This window comes from Dermochelys coriacea, chromosome 4, assembly GCF_009764565.3.
Source record: "Dermochelys coriacea isolate rDerCor1 chromosome 4, rDerCor1.pri.v4, whole genome shotgun sequence".
Lineage (NCBI taxonomy): Eukaryota > Metazoa > Chordata > Testudines > Dermochelyidae > Dermochelys > Dermochelys coriacea.
In genome coordinates this window covers 120,470,689-120,489,354 of record NC_050071.1, presented here as the reverse complement: position 1 = coordinate 120,489,354, position 18,666 = coordinate 120,470,689, and the positions used below count along the sequence as shown (strand labels likewise).

Genomic DNA, 18,666 nt, shown 5'->3' with positions numbered 1-18,666 from the left:
CAGTGAGTAAAATGTTCTGGTAAAGAATCTTTAATTGTTTTAAAGAGAGCCACAAATGAGGTATTTTATCCAGTACTGATAAGAAACTCGGAAGTTCTTCATACTGCATTCGCATGTGCTATGTGAGGTGAATTAGTTATTAGCTGAGTCTCCTAGGGGCATTTGCACTATAAATAGCTTTTCCAAGTCTCTTGCTTCTATCCTTTTCTGCAATGTATTGTAAACCTGCAGACCTACACACAAATGTCTATAATCAGTAGAATGATAAACCTAGTGTGGGCATGGCCATTCCAGATGAAGGTCTCTCTTTAAAAATATATGTGGCTTCTGTGGCACACAAGCCTATGGAATGCACCCTACTTGCCCCTCTTACTTGCCCAGAAAAAAAAATCTGCTGTTTGTATCTTCTGTAACTTTCAGACACCGATTGCTCTAAAGGAAAATCCAGGCCTGTTTGCGGAATATAATCCAAAAATGGCAAAAGAGACCTTTAGAGAGGAGGAAGGGGAAAAATGTTTTAGAGCTGTAATGAGCCTGAAACCAGCCAGAACCTGAGTTGGGCAAACCAGGCCTATTTGGTTAAACAAATGCAGGTTAAACATAAACAACTGCAGGTTAGTTCACAGCCTTGTGGTTTATCCAAACTGGATAAAACATGGTGGTCTCAATGGTAAATTGTTCATTTGGGATTTTGTTTTGCAAGGAGAGATGGAGACTTCCATGCTAATGGCTAACAAACCACTGTGCTCTAAACACAGATGCTCCTATCATCCTGTTCAGAGTACTTCAGCAAGCATTTGCACTCCTCACAAATACTATATCTGACTACCACTAGATGGTATTCAGACTGTTATAAGCACAGTGGGCTTAATTCTCAATGGTAAAGATCCCACAGACTTTAGTAGTGCAGGATCAGGGTCCATGTTACTACTTCAAAGTTTCAAACCAGAAACTTGAAGTAATACTTCCAGTGGTGTGATCCCCACAAACTGTGGACCTTGATGGTGTTAATGCAAATAAGCTTCCAGTTTGAGTAGCACAGCTGAAAATAATATTTTGAGCAGAACACTTGGGTTTATCACCACTTTTTCCACCCCCATCCTTGTCGTTTCTATTAGGGCTGTCGATTAATCGCAGTTGACTCACGCGATTAACTCAAAAAACAATTAATTGTGATAAAAAAAAGTTAATCATGATTAATCAGTTTTAATCACACTGTTAAACAATAGAATACCAATTGGAATTTATTAAATATCTTGGATGATTTTCTACATTTTCAAAGATACTGATTTCAATTACAACACAGAATACCAAGTGTACAGTACTCACTTTCTTATTTTTATTACAAATATTTGCACTGTAAAATGATGAACAAAAGAAATAGTATTTTTCACCTTATACAAGTACCATAGTGCAATCTCTATCATGGAAGCGCAACTTACAAATGTAGATCTTTTTTGTTACATAACTGCACTCAAAAACAAAACAATGTAAAATTTTAGAGCCTACAAGTCCACTCAGTCCTACTTTTTGTTCAATCATTCAGACAAACAAGTTTGTTTATATTTGCGGGAGATAATGCTGCCCGCTTCTTATTTACAGTGTCTCCTGAAAGTGAGAACAGACATTCACATGGCACTTTTGTAGCCAGCATAGCAAGGTATTTACGTGCCAGATATGATATACATTTATATGCCCCTTCAGGCTTTGGCCACCATTCCAGAGGACATGCTTCGTGCTTATGACACTCTTTAAAAAAAATAATTTTTTAATGAAACTTGTGACTGAACTCCTTGGGGAAAATTGTATGTCTCCTGCTTTGTGTTTTACCCACATTCTGCCATATATTTCATATTATAGCAGTCTCAGATGTTGACCCAGTATGTTTATTTTAAGAACACTTTCACTGCAGATTTGACAAAACGCAAAGAAGGTACCATTGTGAAATTAGCTACAGCACTTGACCCAAGGTTTAAGTATCTGAAGTGCCTTCCAAAATCTAAGAGGGACATGGTGTGGAGCATGCTTTCAAAAGTCTTAAAAGAGCAACACTCTGATGCAGAAACTACAGAACCTAAACCACCAAAAAGGAAAATCAGCCTTCTACTGGTGGCATCTGACTCAGATGATGAAAATGAACATACGTTGGTCTGCACGGCTTTGGATTGTTATCAGGCAGAACCCAACATCAGCATGGACCCATGTCCTCTGGAATGGTGGTTGAAGCATGAAGGGGCATATGAATCTGGCGCATAAATATCTTGCAATGCTGCGTACAACAGTGCCATGCGAACGCCTGTTCTCACTTTCAGGTGAACCTGTAAACAAGAAGCAGGCAGCATTATCTCCTGCAAATGTAAACAAACTTGTTTGTCTGAGTGATTGGCTGAACAAGATGTAGGACTGAGTGGACTTTGTTTTATTTTTGAATGCAGTTTTTTTATACATAATTCTACATTTGTAAGTTCAACTTTCATGATAAAGAGATTGTACTACAGTACTTGTATTAAGTGAATTGAAAAATACTATTTCTTAAATTTTTCAGTGCAAATATTTATAATAAAAAAATATAAACTGATCACAGTACACTTTGTATTCTGTGTTGTAATTGCAATCAACACATTTGAAAATGTGGAAAACATCCAAAATCATTTATATAAATGGTATTCTATTATTAACAATGCGATTAATCGTGATTAATTTTTTTAATCGCTTGACAGCCCTAGTTTCTATATAGGTTTGGGTGTATCTGGGGCCTTGTAGATCTGTGCGTAAACCTCACTTATGTTTATAGGGGTTATGGTGATGTAGGACATTGATGTATTATGCCTAGAGCAAAATATTGCCAAAGTGTTTCTAGTATATTTTGCATTAGATAGCAAAACTATATATAAATCCAGAAAGGCCTGTACCTTATCTATCTCTCCGCATTTCTGTCCCCATACTCTAGAGACAAAAGTCCAGGTTTGCTGATCTGGGGCTGATTACATACGAACACTGATTCAGATCCTCGTGTATGGTGTGGCTTTGCTGCTGGTGTAATTTGGCCAGAGACCCATTTTAAATGCCCCAAAGAGACCCAGTGTAAGATTGATGCTGCAGTGACACAGAGCCACTGTAAGGGCCTCGCATTCTCCTGGCTGTTGGTATTGTGAGATAGAGAGAGCATGGCTGGGATACCTCTAAACCAGGGCTGGGCAAACTATGGCCCACGGGATTGCCACCCCCCTGGTGCCACGGGCCCCGGGCCGCTCCCGAAAACTGCCAGCACCATGTCCCTGCAGCCCCTGGAGGAGGAGAGGCAGAGAGCTCAGTATGCTGCTCTCGCCTGCAGGCACTGCTCCCCGCAACTCCCATTGGCCGGGAACGGGAAACCACAGCTGATGGGAGCTTCAGGGGTTGTACCCACAGGCAAGGGCAGTGCACGGAGCCCTCTGCCCCCTCTCCCTCAGTGGCCGCAGGGACGTGATGTCGTCTGCTTCCGGGAGCGGTGCGGGGCCAGGGCAAGGAGGCAGGGAGCCTGCCCTGGCCCCACTGTGCGTGGCTGCCACCCCAGAGCCACACCAGGTAAGTGGTGCTGGGCTGGAGCCCACACCCTGAATCCCTCCTGCGCCCCGCACCCCAACCCCCTGCCGCACCCCGCACCCCTCCTGCACTCCAACTCCGTGCCCCGAGCCCCCTCGTATACCTTGCACCCCTCCTCTGGCTCAACCCCTTGCCTGGAGCCTTTTCCTGCACACCACACCCCCCCACACACCCCATACTCCCTCCTGCACCCCAGCCCTACATTCATGGCCCTGCATGCAGTTTCCCCACCCAGATGTGGCTCTTGGGCCAAAAAGTTTGCTCACCCTTGCTCTAAATCATGCCGATCCTGGATTGTGTTTCCTGCGCCTGTGGCTATTGGTGAGTTAGAGAAGCCCAGGGAATAGCTGCTTACAGATCTTGGTCAGGGTCAGGGTGGTGCAGAGCCATAGAAGATTAAGGCCCAGATCCACAAAAGTACTTGGGAATCTAAGTACCAGTTTTAGGCTCCACCGAAATCCACAGAACTCCTGTTCGGCTACCCCCGAACCCTGTCAGCAGTACTAATGTTTTTGCAGTAAATGTTCCATGGGTGCCTATGTTTCTGCCTCTGAGCTTGGCACTGCTGTCTTATTGTTGACATCTGCACACATAAGCCCCAGCGCAATGCACAACCCGGGGGAAGGTGGACAGGTGCATACCCATCTTGCCTGTGAGACTCCGTCTGCAAGGTCCACCTTGTAACTTTTAGCCCAGGGGTTAGAGCACTCACCTGGGGTGCTGGAGACCAAGCTTTAATTCCCTCCTCCGCCTGACAAGGAGAAAGGATTTGAAGAGGGGTCTGCCACCTCTCAGGAGATCTATGTGGGGTTCCCTTAGTCTCTTCTGTGGAAGCTGTTCCACTTTGTATAAAATAATTAAATAGTCATAGCCTACCTTATAGGTTTTGGGTCAGATTCCTGGGTCTGGCCAAAAGTGGCAGTAGAACAGGGGTGGGCAAACTTTTTGGCCAGAGGGCCACATCGGGATTGCGCAACTGTATGGCGGGCTGGGTAGGGAAGGCTGTGCCTTCCCAAACAGCCTGGCCCCCGCCCCTCCTACTTCCTGCCTCCCTGACTGCCCCCCTCAGAACCTCTGATCCATCCAACACCCCATGCTCCTTGACCCCGACCGCCCCCTCCCAGGACTCCCCTCCCCAACTGCCTCCCAGGCCCCCACCCCTATCCAATCTCCCCTGTCCCCTGACTGCCCTGCCCCCTATTCACACTCCTGTCTCCTGACTGCCCCCGGGACCCTTATCCAACCCCCCTGCTCCCCGCCCCCTTACCATGCCGCTCAGCGCAGCAGGAGCTCACAACCCCGCTGGAGCAAGCCATCCCGCCCGCACTGCCCGGCAGGAGCGGTGGCCAGAGCGGTGACGGCACGGCGAGGTGAGGCTGCGGGGAAAGGGGGACAGCAGGGGAGGGGCTGGGGGCTAGCCTCCCCAGCCGGGAGCTCAAGGGCTGGGCAGGATGGTCCCACGGGCCGGTTGTGGCCCACAGCCTATAGTTTGCCCACCTCTGCAGTAGAGGGAAGTCTGCAAACATGTTTAATGTATGTCTAAGCAGCAAACTAACGTGTAATGCCGTTTCTTGTACTTATATAAATAAAATTGCCTGAATCAAAATGGTACATGAGCACTGTCGCTTTTAACAATGAAAATAAAAAGTGGTATAATCAACCTGGCTATGTGTGTTTATAGGAATTTAAATATTTTCATATTAAATGTATTTAACTTGCTTGTATGACCTTGTACTTGGTGCCTTACAAGGGGGTGCATTATCACCACAACTGTTGTTAATATTTTCTATACCACAGTGATTTGATTCTCAGTTTAGAGCCTCAATTGTTGTAAATCAGCATAGTTTCCTGACATCAAGAGAGCCATCTGAAAAGCTGGCCCATTCTATTTATGCTGTCAAGGTTGGCTGAGTACTCAATTCACTCAAATCCTCTGTTACAGTCTCTTTGTCACATAGGGCTTTCCTCCCAGTATTTCTACTGTAATACAGAATGTAACCAGAAATGATACTCTATTGTAAGCATCAATCAATGCTGCTTCATATACTGTGCAGTGAGGTGTTATAATAACTTGCTTTTATTTATAACATGCATCTTTAGAGGTGGACTGCAAAACATAGTGGATTTTATTTCAAATTGCAAATTTTTTGCTCCTGAGTCAGCATTTTCTTTTTGCTGGAAAATTTTCCCATTTATCTCTCAGCCAACTTTTATCCAGTCCACTGGCTCTCATTTGACGTCATGCTAACTTTGTAGATTAGTTTTTTATGAGAAATACTACTAAAATGTTTTGGAAATTCACAAATTATCTCTGGGGCTTTCCCTTGCTGTGTTAGGTTAAGAGCTTGCTTAGATTTCTCAAGCACAGTCTGCTCCACACGGAGTGCTTTCCTCAGTGATTAATTTCCTATTTAAAGTATGTAAGAAACTAAAATAAAGCAAGGGACCCTGAGTCTCCTCTGCTCTGCACTTCATCTACCCATTTCTACCTGTGTAAAAGTGAATTCAAGGGCCAGACTGAGTGTTGAGAAAGGACATGGGCGCAGACTGCCTGAAGGAGGCATCATTCCTCAGAAACAACCTTTGGAAACAACATTCAAAAACCAGTTGGAGAACACTTCAATCTCTCTGGTCACTCGATTACAGACCTAAAAGTGGCAATTCTTCCACAAAAAAACTTCAAAAACAGACTCCAACGAGAGACTGCTGAATTGGAATTAATTTGCAAACTGGATACAATTAACTTTAGGCTTGAATAAAGACTGGGAATGGATGTGTCATTATACAAAGTAAAACTATTTCCCCATGTTTATTCCCCTCCCCCCCCCCACTGATCCTCAGACGTTCTTGTCAACTGCTGGAAATGACCCACCTTGATTATCACCACAAAAGGTTCTCCACTCCCCACCCCCCTGCTCTCCTGCTGGTAATAACTCACCTTACCTGATCACTCTCATTACAGTGTGAATGGTAACACCCATTGTTTCATCTTCTGTGTACATAAATCTGCCCACTGTATTTTCCACTGAATGCATCTGATGAAGTGAGCTGTAGCTCACGAAAGCTTATGCTCAAATAAATTTGTTAGTCTCTAAAGTGCCACAAGTCCTCCTTTCCTAACCTTCAGAGAGAGACAATTCTCTTCCTGCTTTCTCTAGCTGCAGAGAGTTAGTATGCTGCTGACAAATTATGAGACCTTTCCCCTTCACCCCGCACGCACGTTAGCAGTAAGGTGAGGAGGGTGGAGCCAAGGTTTTGTGTGGTCCTTGCTTTTCCCCATTCACTTCTTTTCCCACCTTATCCAGGAAAGGGGGAAACAAGCAGGGACACAGTGCCTAGTTGACTACTCCTGTGTGCCCAGAACCAAGTTCCAGATAGCTTGAGCAGAGCTGTAAGGTAGGAGTGAATGTGTGTGTGTGTGGTTTTTACTGCTTTGTGCAGGCATGTCATCCAAGGTATAGCCTAGCCCAGAGTGAATGTAAAATGCTAGCCAGTCAGAATGACAGCATTTTACATAAACTTGACATGGGTGAAATCCTGACCTCACTGACAGTGTTAGTGAAGAATCAGGCTCAAAGTCTGCTTTTAAAACATCAAGACTAGACAATGCGGAGTAAAGGGATGAAATTCTTCTCTCAGATACATGGCTATAAATGCAGAAGAAAAGGAGTACTTGTGGCGCCTTAGAGACTAACAAATTTATTTGAGCATAAGCTTTCGTGAGCTATAACTCACTTTATCGGATGCATTAAGAATGCATGCTTATGCTCAAATAAATTTGTTAGTTTCTAAGGTGCCACAGGTACTCCTTTTCTTTTGCGAATACAGACTAACAAGGCTGCTTCTCTGAAACCTATAAATGCAGAGTAACTCCACAGAAACTTTTACATTAGATCTTAAGTATCCTTTAAATTCTTACCGACAGATGAAAGCAACTTAATTTTAACACTTCTGTCTCTTTTGATTTTTAAGAAGCTACTTCTACAAATCCATGTAACATGTCTTTCTATCTCTATCTCCTGGGTGTCTTCCACATAAAATCAATAGCAATAGCAAAATCCCCCAAAGTCTTAAATCAGTCTATCCTAGGACCTCATCCTGCTTCTGTTGACATCAGTTAAAGTTTTATCACTGTCGAAGGCTTGTTCCTGCCCTGACTAAAATCCATGGTAAAATTATAAAGGATTATGTCCCAAATGTGGATGATCTGATAATGGGCCAAATTTACAATGGGAATTTTCATCATGTAAGAACCACTGAATTTGCTCCACTGTTAGTGAGTAGACAAGGTGAAAAAAGCAACAAGATAGAACATTATTTTTAGTAAAGTAATTCCAATGCACTCTCGTGTATTTAAGAATTTTTCAACAATTATGACTGGTGGCTAGTGCATGCACAGGTATAAGGGTTAATTAAATCAAGTGGTGAAGTTTGTAGAACAGGGAATGCTTCATTAAGCCCTGTGTGAATTAACATGTACAATCTGTTCACAATACCCTGAGTGCCATTCATTGAGACAATGTAATTACTGCTTACACACACTTTCATTAGTTTTGTGTTTCTTCCACTGTGTTTGACATATATGTTGTCTTCAGTAAAAGACAGGAATAGAGGAGGGACTGCTCACTGGTGGGCATCTAAGCATATTGACAGTTAGCAATTTATTTTTCTTTTGACTTCTGAGACGTACTATCCCAGATGTAATTAAGCTTGTAATCAGTCCAACTAACACATTTTTCTAAAATTCCATATCCAGTTGGTGACTCTTCTGAAAAGCCGTTTCTTTTGCGTTTCAGTGTTTTAAACAGCTGTGAGCTGGACACTTTAATTTCCCTGCCCCAGACTGCTAACAACTCATGTTTTTTGTTTCTCTTTGAATGTTCTCTAGACTTTTTTTTTTTTCTTCAGGGCAGGATGCTCTCACTGTTTAAGGTTGCATAGCAAGGGACCTATATCCTGAGGGGGGGAATAACCATCTCTCTCTAATGATCATAGTGTCTAGGCGGCTGTGTAATTGAGGCAGTGGAGCCTGAGTATAAATTTGACCCCTAGACTCCCAAGAGTCTCAGAGAATTATAAATGGACTGGGGAAGAAGCGTAAAGCATGCTGCCGTAGGGGAAGACCTACCTGCATCAAGTTTTACTTGCCCACTGTGCTGCAAAGGTTGCTGCCCTGGGAGGGTATGTTTCTGCTCAGCTATGATAATTAGAGTAAAAGATACTTACTTCTCAAATAAGGTGTCAGTCCTGCAAAGATTTACACACATGCTTGGCTTTAGTATATGAACAGTTCTATTGACTTCATTGGTACTATTCAAATGAGAAAAATTAAACACGTGTAAGTACTTGGAGGATCAGGGCCATTGAGTATAAAACAAACAGTAGTGCATAGTATTAGTTTGGATGGTGAAGGAGGGGTGAGGGCAGTAGGAAAGACTAAATAAATTAGCCTTACATAAACTTTTCTAATCTGTACATTACTCTTTATAAAAAAAAAATCTTATTGGAATTTAGTGCTCATAAAAGAGCAATAGAACTGATGGAACAGCGCATGAGAGCACATTCAGCAGCCCGCCAACCTTATTTTGCCCTCCTCGCTATCCTCTCAATAGTCTAAACTCTGACCTGAAAGGAACAACTTTGCAGGGTGACAGAAGAACTTAATATCCACGGACACCTTGAGCTCTGCCAACACGAGTGGCAGTAATGATGGGGCGTTTTGCCATGTGGACATCTGTCCACTGGGCCCAAGCCTGAGACCAGCAAACATCTTCACTGAGGCCTAGGCCTCTTCTAGGGCCTACTCCAAAACCCATTCATGTCAATGGAAAGACTCCCATTGAATTCAGTGGGCTTTGAATCCAACCCCTGTTCTCCATTATGTTTTCTAATTTTATTATATGGAAAAATAATGGTGAAAACAATAGAGGGCGGGCAAAACTACCAATTATATTTTCTCAAACTAGGAATTGCTGCATTCTATTTCCAGAGGAAGGCTGAAATTAACAATCCATGTCTTTTAGCTTTTTTATATACAATACCTCTCACTATGGTATTTAAGACATGATAACTAGTAATAATATAATACACTTTATTTACATAGCATCTGCCTACAAAAATTTCCCAGGTTTGCGGTAATTCAAATACAGATTAATAACATAGAAGAAAACAGGTCATATCAGTATATAAAGTATAGCATTATTAAAATCAATGTGCTGTGCTAGAGGCCTTCTGAAATATGAAAGGTTTTTATTGTTATTTAGTTATTATTTATTTGGTACAGTGCTGTAGGTGTGCATGATGCCATACAATTAAAATGATCCTGCCACAAGGATCTTATAAGTTAGGCAGAGCACAGCAAGAGATGACAAACAAAAGGCAGATGAGTATGGGGAGAACGAGGGTTACAAAGGCAAACACTTACGAAAATGCTTTCACAAACACATAAAAAGCTTTTACTTCTGCTTTTACATATGTTGTCCCCCTCCAGCAAACACACACGTTGTCTACACATCTTGCTGGTTATTAGATTTTTTTACTGTATTCAATGTACAGACTGTGGTCCTGATCTTGCTCCCCATGAAGCCGGGGAGAAACTCCCATTGATTTTAATGGTGCCAGATCAGGCTCTGAGAGGGCAAAATCTGTCAGGAGGCTGGGAGTGATGGTGAAGAGATTAGAATTATAACCCTTTTTTAAAAGGGAATAATTCTCTATTCTTTAAGTCTCAGGTCCAAGGGGAGAACACTCCATATTTCAGCACCCAGAGACAAATATATAGACAGTGCTCCTTGATTCTAAAAGCCCCTCACTTTAATAACCCTTTCCCATGTACCTAATTGTTCTTCATATTATAGTAGCACCCAAAATGTGCCAGGCTCTGTACAACCTCTGGAAAACACAGTCAGTGTTCTGAAGAGCGCACAGTCCAAAAAGACAAAGTTGGGAGGAAACATACAAGTGGTGATGATATCTGCTCACCTTGTTAGTTCCATTTCAATATGTTTTAATATATTCCAAAAATAAAAATAGTTTCAAAAGTAAAGTTGCTGAGTTACATTGTTCTTATTTATCACACCAACTACAAAGCCCAAGCACTCTGTAAGTAAAGAAAGCAATAAAAAGGACATCATAAATATTATACTGCCCATGTAGCAAATACAATATTATATATAAAATAATGCATATTTCATCACAACAATCTTCACTCTGACACAAAATGAATACTATTCTTCCATCATTAATTTGTGTGTCTTTAATCCAAACATATATAAATTGTTTATATTTCTTTTTCAAGAGAATTTTGTGTTTTGTTTATATCTTGAGATTTACTGATATCCTGAAGCTGAGGGTGGGGGTTGGGTTGATACCTTCTATGTTCTTTTTGTACTGACTAGTATAACTGCAGATATTCTTATTTTAGATGTATAAATGTCTAAAGCTTGTTTGAATCATACCAACATCCTTGCCTCAGTAATCTTCTGTGGCACTGAGCCTTCACAGGTAAATGATGCATTAGCATAATTATTATAATCATTATTAGCATAATGAACATCAGTTTTTAAAATCTGGTGCCTTTTAACTTCATTAGGTACCACTTGTTCCTGTACCATGAAAAAAAGCAAACTAAAATACCCAGATGACTTTCTCCATGCTAGTCATTATTTTATATACCTTTGTCATATCACTTCTCATTGGTCTCCTATCTAATTTAATCATTTTTCTTGTGCACTTGACCTTTTTGATTTCTGATGCCTACTCTTGCAATTTCATTGCAAGTTTCATGATATTTGGTGATTTTTCTTAAAGCCCCAGCTGCTGGAAGAGATGGCATGAAAATCTCAGCTTTCATTTAAAAAAAGAACAAGTTTCTAGTCCTCATGGTAATGGAGAAAAGTGGAAAATGTGACGCAAGAGCACCCTAAAGATGCAGAAATAGAAGGCAAATAAAAACAGGCTAACATTTGTAAATTTTTTTAAGCGGTATGATTTTTTTAAGCTAGTCTCCTGATTTTTGCAGGCCTGATTCATGATTTTTGAATGCTTGAGGTTGGGCAATACCGTTTCAGGGATAGGGTGATCAGAAATGACTACAGTATTCAAGATCATAGAATCATAGAATCATAGAATATCAGGGTTGGAAGGGACCCCAGAAGGTCATCTAGTCCAACCCCCTGCTCAAAGCAGGACCAAGTCCCAGTTAAATCATCCCAGCCAGGGCTTTGTCAAGCCTGACCTTAAAAACCTCTAAGGAAGGAGATTCTACCACCTCCCTAGGTAACGCATTCCAGTGTTTCACCACCCTCTTAGTGAAAAAGTTTTTCCTAATATCCAATCTAAACCTCCCCCATTGCAACTTGAGACCATTACTCCTCGTTCTGTCATCTGCTACCATTGAGAACAGTCTAGAGCCATCCTCTTTGAAACCCCCTTTCAGGTAGTTGAAAGCAGCTATCAAATCCCCCCTCATTCTTCTCTTCTGCAGACTAAACAATCCCAGCTCCCTCAGCCTCTCCTCATAAGTCATGTGCTCTAGACCCCTAATCATTTTCGTTGCCCTTCGTTGTACTCTTTCCAATTTATCCACATCCTTCCTGTAGTGTGGGGCCCAAAACTGGACACAGTACTCCAGATGAGGCCTCACCAGTGTCGAATAGAGGGGAACGATCACGTCCCTCGATCTGCTCGCTATGCCCCTACTTATACATCCCAAAATGCCATTGGCCTTCTTGGCAACAAGGGCACACTGCTGACTCATATCCAGCTTCTCGTCCACTGTCACCCCTAGGTCCTTTTCCGCGGAACTGCTGCCGAGCCATTCGGTCCCTAGTCTGTAGCGGTGCATTGGATTCTTCCATCCTAAGTGCAGGACCCTGCACTTATCCTTATTGAACCTCATTAGATTTCTTTTGGCCCAATCCTCCAATTTGTCTAGGTCCTTCTGTATCCTATCCCTCCCCTCCAGCGTATCTACCACTCCTCCCAGTTTAGTATCATCCGCAAATTTGCTGAGAGTGCAATCCACACCATCTTCCAGATCATTTATGAAGATATTGAACAAAACGGGCCCCAGGACCGACCCCTGGGGCACTCCACTTGACACCGGCTGCCAACTAGACATGGAGCCATTGATCACTACCCGTTGAGCCCGACAATCTAGCCAGCTTTCTACCCACCTTATAGTGCATTCATCCAGCCCATACTTCCTTAACTTGCTGACAAGAATGCAGTGGGAGACCGTGTCAAAAGCTTTGCTAAAGTCAAGAAACAATACATCCACTGCTTTCCCTTCATCCACAGAACCAGTAATCTCATCATAAAAGGCGATTAGATTAGTCAGGCATGACCTTCCCTTGGTGAATCCATGCTGACTGTTCCTGATCACTTTCCTCTCCTCTAAGTGCTTCAGGATTGATTCTTTGAGGACCTGCTCCATGATTTTTCCAGGGACTGAGGTGAGGCTGACCGGCCTGTAGTTCCCAGGATCCTCCTTCTTCCCTTTTTTAAAGATGGGCACTACATTAGCCTTTTAGATGCGGGACCCTGCATATTTATTTAATAGTTTGTTTACAATATTATTGTTTATCCTTTTGTTAATGCAACTAAACATAGGCAATATAAAGTTTTACTTCCCAGTTCACAGCAATACCAATTGGTACAGAAATATTATTGAATACATCACTTCATTTTTGTGATAGCTGTGACTCTAGCAAAAAGTACTTTGTAATGTGCTTTGCGATCTAAATGATGTTGCTTAGGGCTGGTCTACACTATAATGTTAGGTTGGCTTAACTATGTAACTCAGGGTTGTGAAAAATTTCACACCCTGTGTGATGTAATTAAGCCAATCTTAACCCTGATGTAGACACTGCTAGGTTAACGGAAGCTTCTGCCTCTTGGCAAGTTGGTTTTAGTTCAGCGACTGAAGAACTCCTTCTGTCACTGTAGTAAGTGTCCACCGTTACAGTGGCACAGAAGCAGCATTGCAGCTGTTGCGTTGACATACCCTTCTTTATTTATTCTAGGTAGTTTTCACAGAATTAGGGCCTAATCTCACAGTCCCTTATGTCTGTGAATAGCCCTTCCCCATACAGATAATCACACTGGATGTCAATGGGTAAAGATTGCTTGTGTGAGATTTCAATATAAGGTCCTCAACCAGGTGTCAGTACAATATCTCATTATTAAACAGACTTTGTCAAGCTGAACTCGAGTCAATTAGAAAATGGTTAATAATCGTTTGTTATTACACCTGCCTCTGAGTCCTCCTGCCAATACTTGTGGATTTACAACTGCATTTGTCTCATTCTCACAATGTTTTTTTTTTCCTGCTGTTGCTGTGTGAAAGAATCCAGATAAAGAACAGGGGAAAGTGAGCAGAGTAAAACAGTGGAATTGATTATGCAGAAACTGCTGTCAAATGCACAGAGCAAGCCACAGGGGAAAGTGGACTGTACATAAGGTGCTGTCAAAAAAACAGAATGAAAACTAAATTCACTGAGATCCATGTGTGAGCATCAGAGGACAGAATCTGCTCCATAATGTTTGCATTTTGACGCAGGCTCAAGTTAACAACCTTAAATCCAAGATATCCATACAAGGGAAAGAGAGAAGTAATTCCTGTTATACAAAGATATCAGTATTTCCTGTTAAAATGAACTTAGGTTTTAAAGGTATTTAGGCACCTAAAGATGCAGATAGGGATTTTCAAAAGTACCTAAATTCCTAACTCCCTTTGAAATACCTTTAAAAATCTGGTTCTTCGTCTGTGTACGCATACACAGTGTTTAGATCAGGGGTCGGCAACCTATGGCAGGCGTGCCGATTTTTAATGGCACGCTGCTGCCTGTCGGGTCCCAGCTGCCAGCCCTGCTCAGCCGGCTGCCAAACCCAGGCCGGCAGCAGGCTGAGCAGGGCCGGGGCTGGGGCCGGGACCCCGGCAGGCAGCAGTGTGCTATTAAAAATCCTGCCTGCCCTGGCCCTCTCTTCTCTGCCCCGACCCCTGAGGCAGGGTGAAGAAGCTTGGTTCTGCTGGTTGCTGCTGCAGGGCAGGCAAGTTCCCCCCCTCCACCGCCGGTGTGCTGGGTTCCTGCCCCTCCTCCTCTTCCTCCCCGCCGCCAATCAGCTGATGGCCCTTGTGACGGAGGGGGAGAAGCGGAGCCGCAGCATGCTCGCTGCTCTGGGGAGGAGACGAGGTGGGGACGGGGCCTTGGGGAAGGGGGCTGGAATCAGGACATATCCCCTCCAGTCCCCTGCCATGAGCCGCTCTAGGCAGGGGGCTGGGAGCATGCCCACGACCCTAGCCCTGACCCCTACACCCCCTCCACATACCCAGCCCCCCCATGATCCCAACCCTGACTCCAGCACCCACTCCACATACCCAGCCCCCCACACTCCATGCCCTGACTCCTGCATCCTCCTCACACACCCCCTGCCCTGACTTCTGCACCCCCCATACATACCCAGCCCTCTGACACCACATGCCCTGATTCTTGCATCCCCCTTAAATGCCTCCAGCCCTCTGCCCTGACTTCTGCACCCCCCACACACACTCAGCCGTTGGCCCTGACTCCTGCACCCCCCACACATACCCAGCCCCCCCACCCCATGCCCTGACTCTTGCACCCCCCACATTCCCACCCCTACCCTGAGCATCAAGCGGGAGCTCCTGCACCCCTCGCACCAAATGGGAGCTGCCCAGGTAAGCACTCCACACCCAAACCTCCTGCCCCAACCCTGAGGCCCCTCCCTCATTCTAGCTCCTGGCCAGACCCTGCACCCTACCCCTGGCCTGCTCCTTCACCCCCAGCCCTGTGCTCAGTGTACTCCCACCCTCAGCTCAGTGAAGAGAGAAAGGAAGAGAATGGGCTGGAACCAGAGAGAAGCTAGGTACCCACTGTATGTGGGCAGGGCCGGGATCCCAGACCGGCAGCGGGCTGAGTGGAGCCGGCAGCCAGGACCCTGGCTGGCAGGAGCCGGTGGATGGAATCCCAGACTGGCGGGCTGAGTGGCAACGAGCTGCGCCATTCAGCCCACTGCTGGTCTGGGATCCCGGCTGCTGGCCCCACTCAGCCCGCTGCCGGTCTGGCTGCAGCCCCTTGCCAGTCGGGGTCCAGCCGCAGGCCCCGCGCAGCCTGCTGTCGGCCTAGATGAACAGAACCCCAGGCTGGCAGTGGGCTGAGCAGGCCGGCGGCGTAAGATCAGCATTTTAATTTAATTTTAAATGAAGCTTCTTAAACATTTTGAAAACTTTTTGTTTACTTTACATATGACAATAGTTATATATAGACTTATAGAGAGAGACCTTCTAAAAAACGTTAAAATGTTACTGGCATGCAAAACCTTAAATTAAAGTGAATAAATGAAGACTCAGCACACCACTTCTGAAAGGTTGCCGAACCCTGCTTTAGACACTGTTCTAATTAAAGAGTGATACCAGTGTTAATTTTATTGATAACACTTGTCTGAGATGTGCTGAACAATACAGAAACATTCTGTGTGTCAAATGGAAACAGATTATTAGGAAAATCTCATAACATTCTTCACCTGTTTATATGAGTGCTACGTCTTACATACATGGCTGTATTTATCAAGGCGCTTGTTGTGTTACTACATAATAGAATACATTTTTAATAAGACTGGATAAGAAGAGCTATCCCCATGAATATGGCAGTTAGTCTATTTACACCTACCCACATAGGTTAAAAAGACAAAAACATGTATTTGTATAGCCTCTGTTGCTCAATTCTTTTTTTTTGGTCATTATTTTCCACAGCTTATTTTATATGCATATCTTCCTTTTATATTATCGTCATGATGGTATTAATTTGGATGTGTAAATTAGCTTTTCATGATGTTGTCATGTCAGCATCTGGATTCAAGATGTGCTGTTTCATAAGCATCACATCCTACTGTGTTTCATGAGAACTTCCCCTTTCCTAATCTAATTATTCACGAGGAACCCTGGGGATTGTGCTAATGGGTATCTGAAGCTATAAACAGTAATGAAAGCAGTTGTGTTACCACTATGCAATTAAGTGTATATGGATTATCATTCATATAGTTAAATTCAGAATCCTTGTCACTGTTTTTTGCCCTGTTCAGTATATAAAGTATTTCAAGAGCTTTTCACTAGAGCTGCAGTGAAATCACAAGTTGATTTTAACATTTCTCTTTTTAAAGGCTGGGCTTTAAGCAAACAAACATGTAGCCTGATGCAAGAAATCATTTTTATGACCTATTTCGTATTACACTTAGAGAGGAAGGTTTTCTGTCCAAGGCATCCAGTCTCTAAAAGGTACTAGATTTCCCTGGAGGTTACCGCAGGGTTACTCTCAGTTTTCCCTTTACTATAATGGCCATCAGACTGATAGGAGGCAATGCCAGTGTTATGCTGCTGCTGATGGTAACATGTCAGCAGACACTCTAATTTGTATGACCTTTGGACTGGGATCAGTTCTCTGTCTATGTTCATTTGGAGCATGGTGTTTTGATGAATGAAATTAAAGTATTTGAATCAACTAATCCGTATGGTTTATGCTCATAATTCTGTTTAACAAATGCTGATGGTTAATACCTAATGGCCTGATCACGTTCCCATTGAAATCAGTGGGAGTCTTGCTCTATTTAGTTCAATGAGAGCAGGAATGAGTCTTATGCCAGCAGAAAATTATTTATAATATTCTCTGCTGATCCATCACTAATAGGAATTAGAACAAGAGTTTTACAGTGATGTCGGGCAGAATAATTGTCTTCTTTCTTTTAATTTAGCAGATTTATCTATAGCAGTAGTAGTCCCCAGGTAACCTGTTAGAGGCATTCCAAGCGTTGTTATCCTGAGCAATGGGCAGTATGGTCACCTGCTGGTTTGACTTAAATCAGTTGTTGTAGATGAATATAGCTTCTTGGACTACTGTCTCAAGGAAGTACCACACCAGACTTCCTACATCAGGCAGCTGCAAAGGCTGCTCTTGATCTTTGGGTAAAATCCTCTCTCTCTCTCTCGCTCTTCGGGTTTTTGTTTTGTTTTTTTGCCATGGAGCACATGGTATTAAGCATTTTGTGGTGTTCCCTGGTCCAGAACCTTAGTGATATCAGCCTCACAGCTGGGCTTTGACATCCCATTGCAAAGCAGAAGGCTCTGGGTGTGAAACTATCCTCTGTATTTTATTTATTTTTATTTATAAATGACCAGGAAATTCCCATGCTATGTGCTGGGCACCTTCCCAAAACTTAGTCAACAATTTACAGCAGCAAACAATAGACTGTTCTATCCCCCCACCCACCGCTGCGTACACACACAATATAATTAAGAAATGCCCATCTATATGCACAGTGGAAAAACCACTAATTTCTAAACATCTCATAGTAACCCTGCCAGCAGATCCCTCTGACAGTTCTCGCTCCTGCTGCCCTAAGAGGAAAGTTGGATTTAAAGTAAGGCTAGAAGGATAACAAGGGTAGACTTTAGTGGACCTAGTGAGCAGCACGTCCTATAGGTGAGGGAAATTCACAGACATACCAGCAGCTTCTTCTTTTTGATAATGGGAGAATTCCAGCTGAGAACCTTCTCTGGTCGCAACTGAGTAAGTATGGTGCAGAGAGGGAGTTGGCCTCTCAGCCTGATTCCCAAACCACTTAGGGCTTGAAAGGTCACCCTAGATTCCTCCCTCTCCAGGCAGTCACAGACAGTTTCTTGCAGTTCCTGAGTGCCATGTGCTCTTGGCATGAAACTCCACTCACCAAGAAAGCTATTGTGATCTGCACCAATTTCAGTTTCTTAGTGCTCTAGAGGTGTAGCCATGTGCATGTAGCACATTAATCTATGCTTATGGTGACAAAGATTAAGTAAAACAAAGTCAGCATCTAAAAGAAATGGTTGCACTCACCTCACCATATGTATGGAAAGAGACTCTTGGTCATGACTGCTACCTTCAAACAGCAAACTACAGTGTAGACCCATTTATGCGCGAATCTGTTTAATGCGCGGTAGCGCCATGCCTCCCAGTGCTACCTATTTAACATGCGAGACTCGTTAACACGTGGTACAGGAACTTGCTATGTAGTGCTACAGATTTGCTC

The 18,666-nt window shown here is 43.4% G+C and overlaps 1 protein-coding gene and 1 long non-coding RNA gene across 6 annotated transcripts in view; one reads left to right on the top strand and one right to left on the bottom strand.

Moving 5' to 3' along the window:
• Positions 1-18,666, top strand: part of PPP2R2C (protein phosphatase 2 regulatory subunit Bgamma) — a 295,114-nt gene that overhangs the window by 162,267 nt on the left and 114,181 nt on the right. The gene's annotated exons all lie outside the window — the stretch shown is intronic.
• On the bottom strand, positions 237-18,666 carry LOC122459705. The gene is made up of 3 exons (XR_006280554.1): positions 18,532-18,666; positions 17,499-17,501; positions 237-247 (listed from the first exon to the last, which is right to left on the bottom strand). It is a non-coding gene; the product is annotated as an uncharacterized LOC122459705 (long non-coding RNA).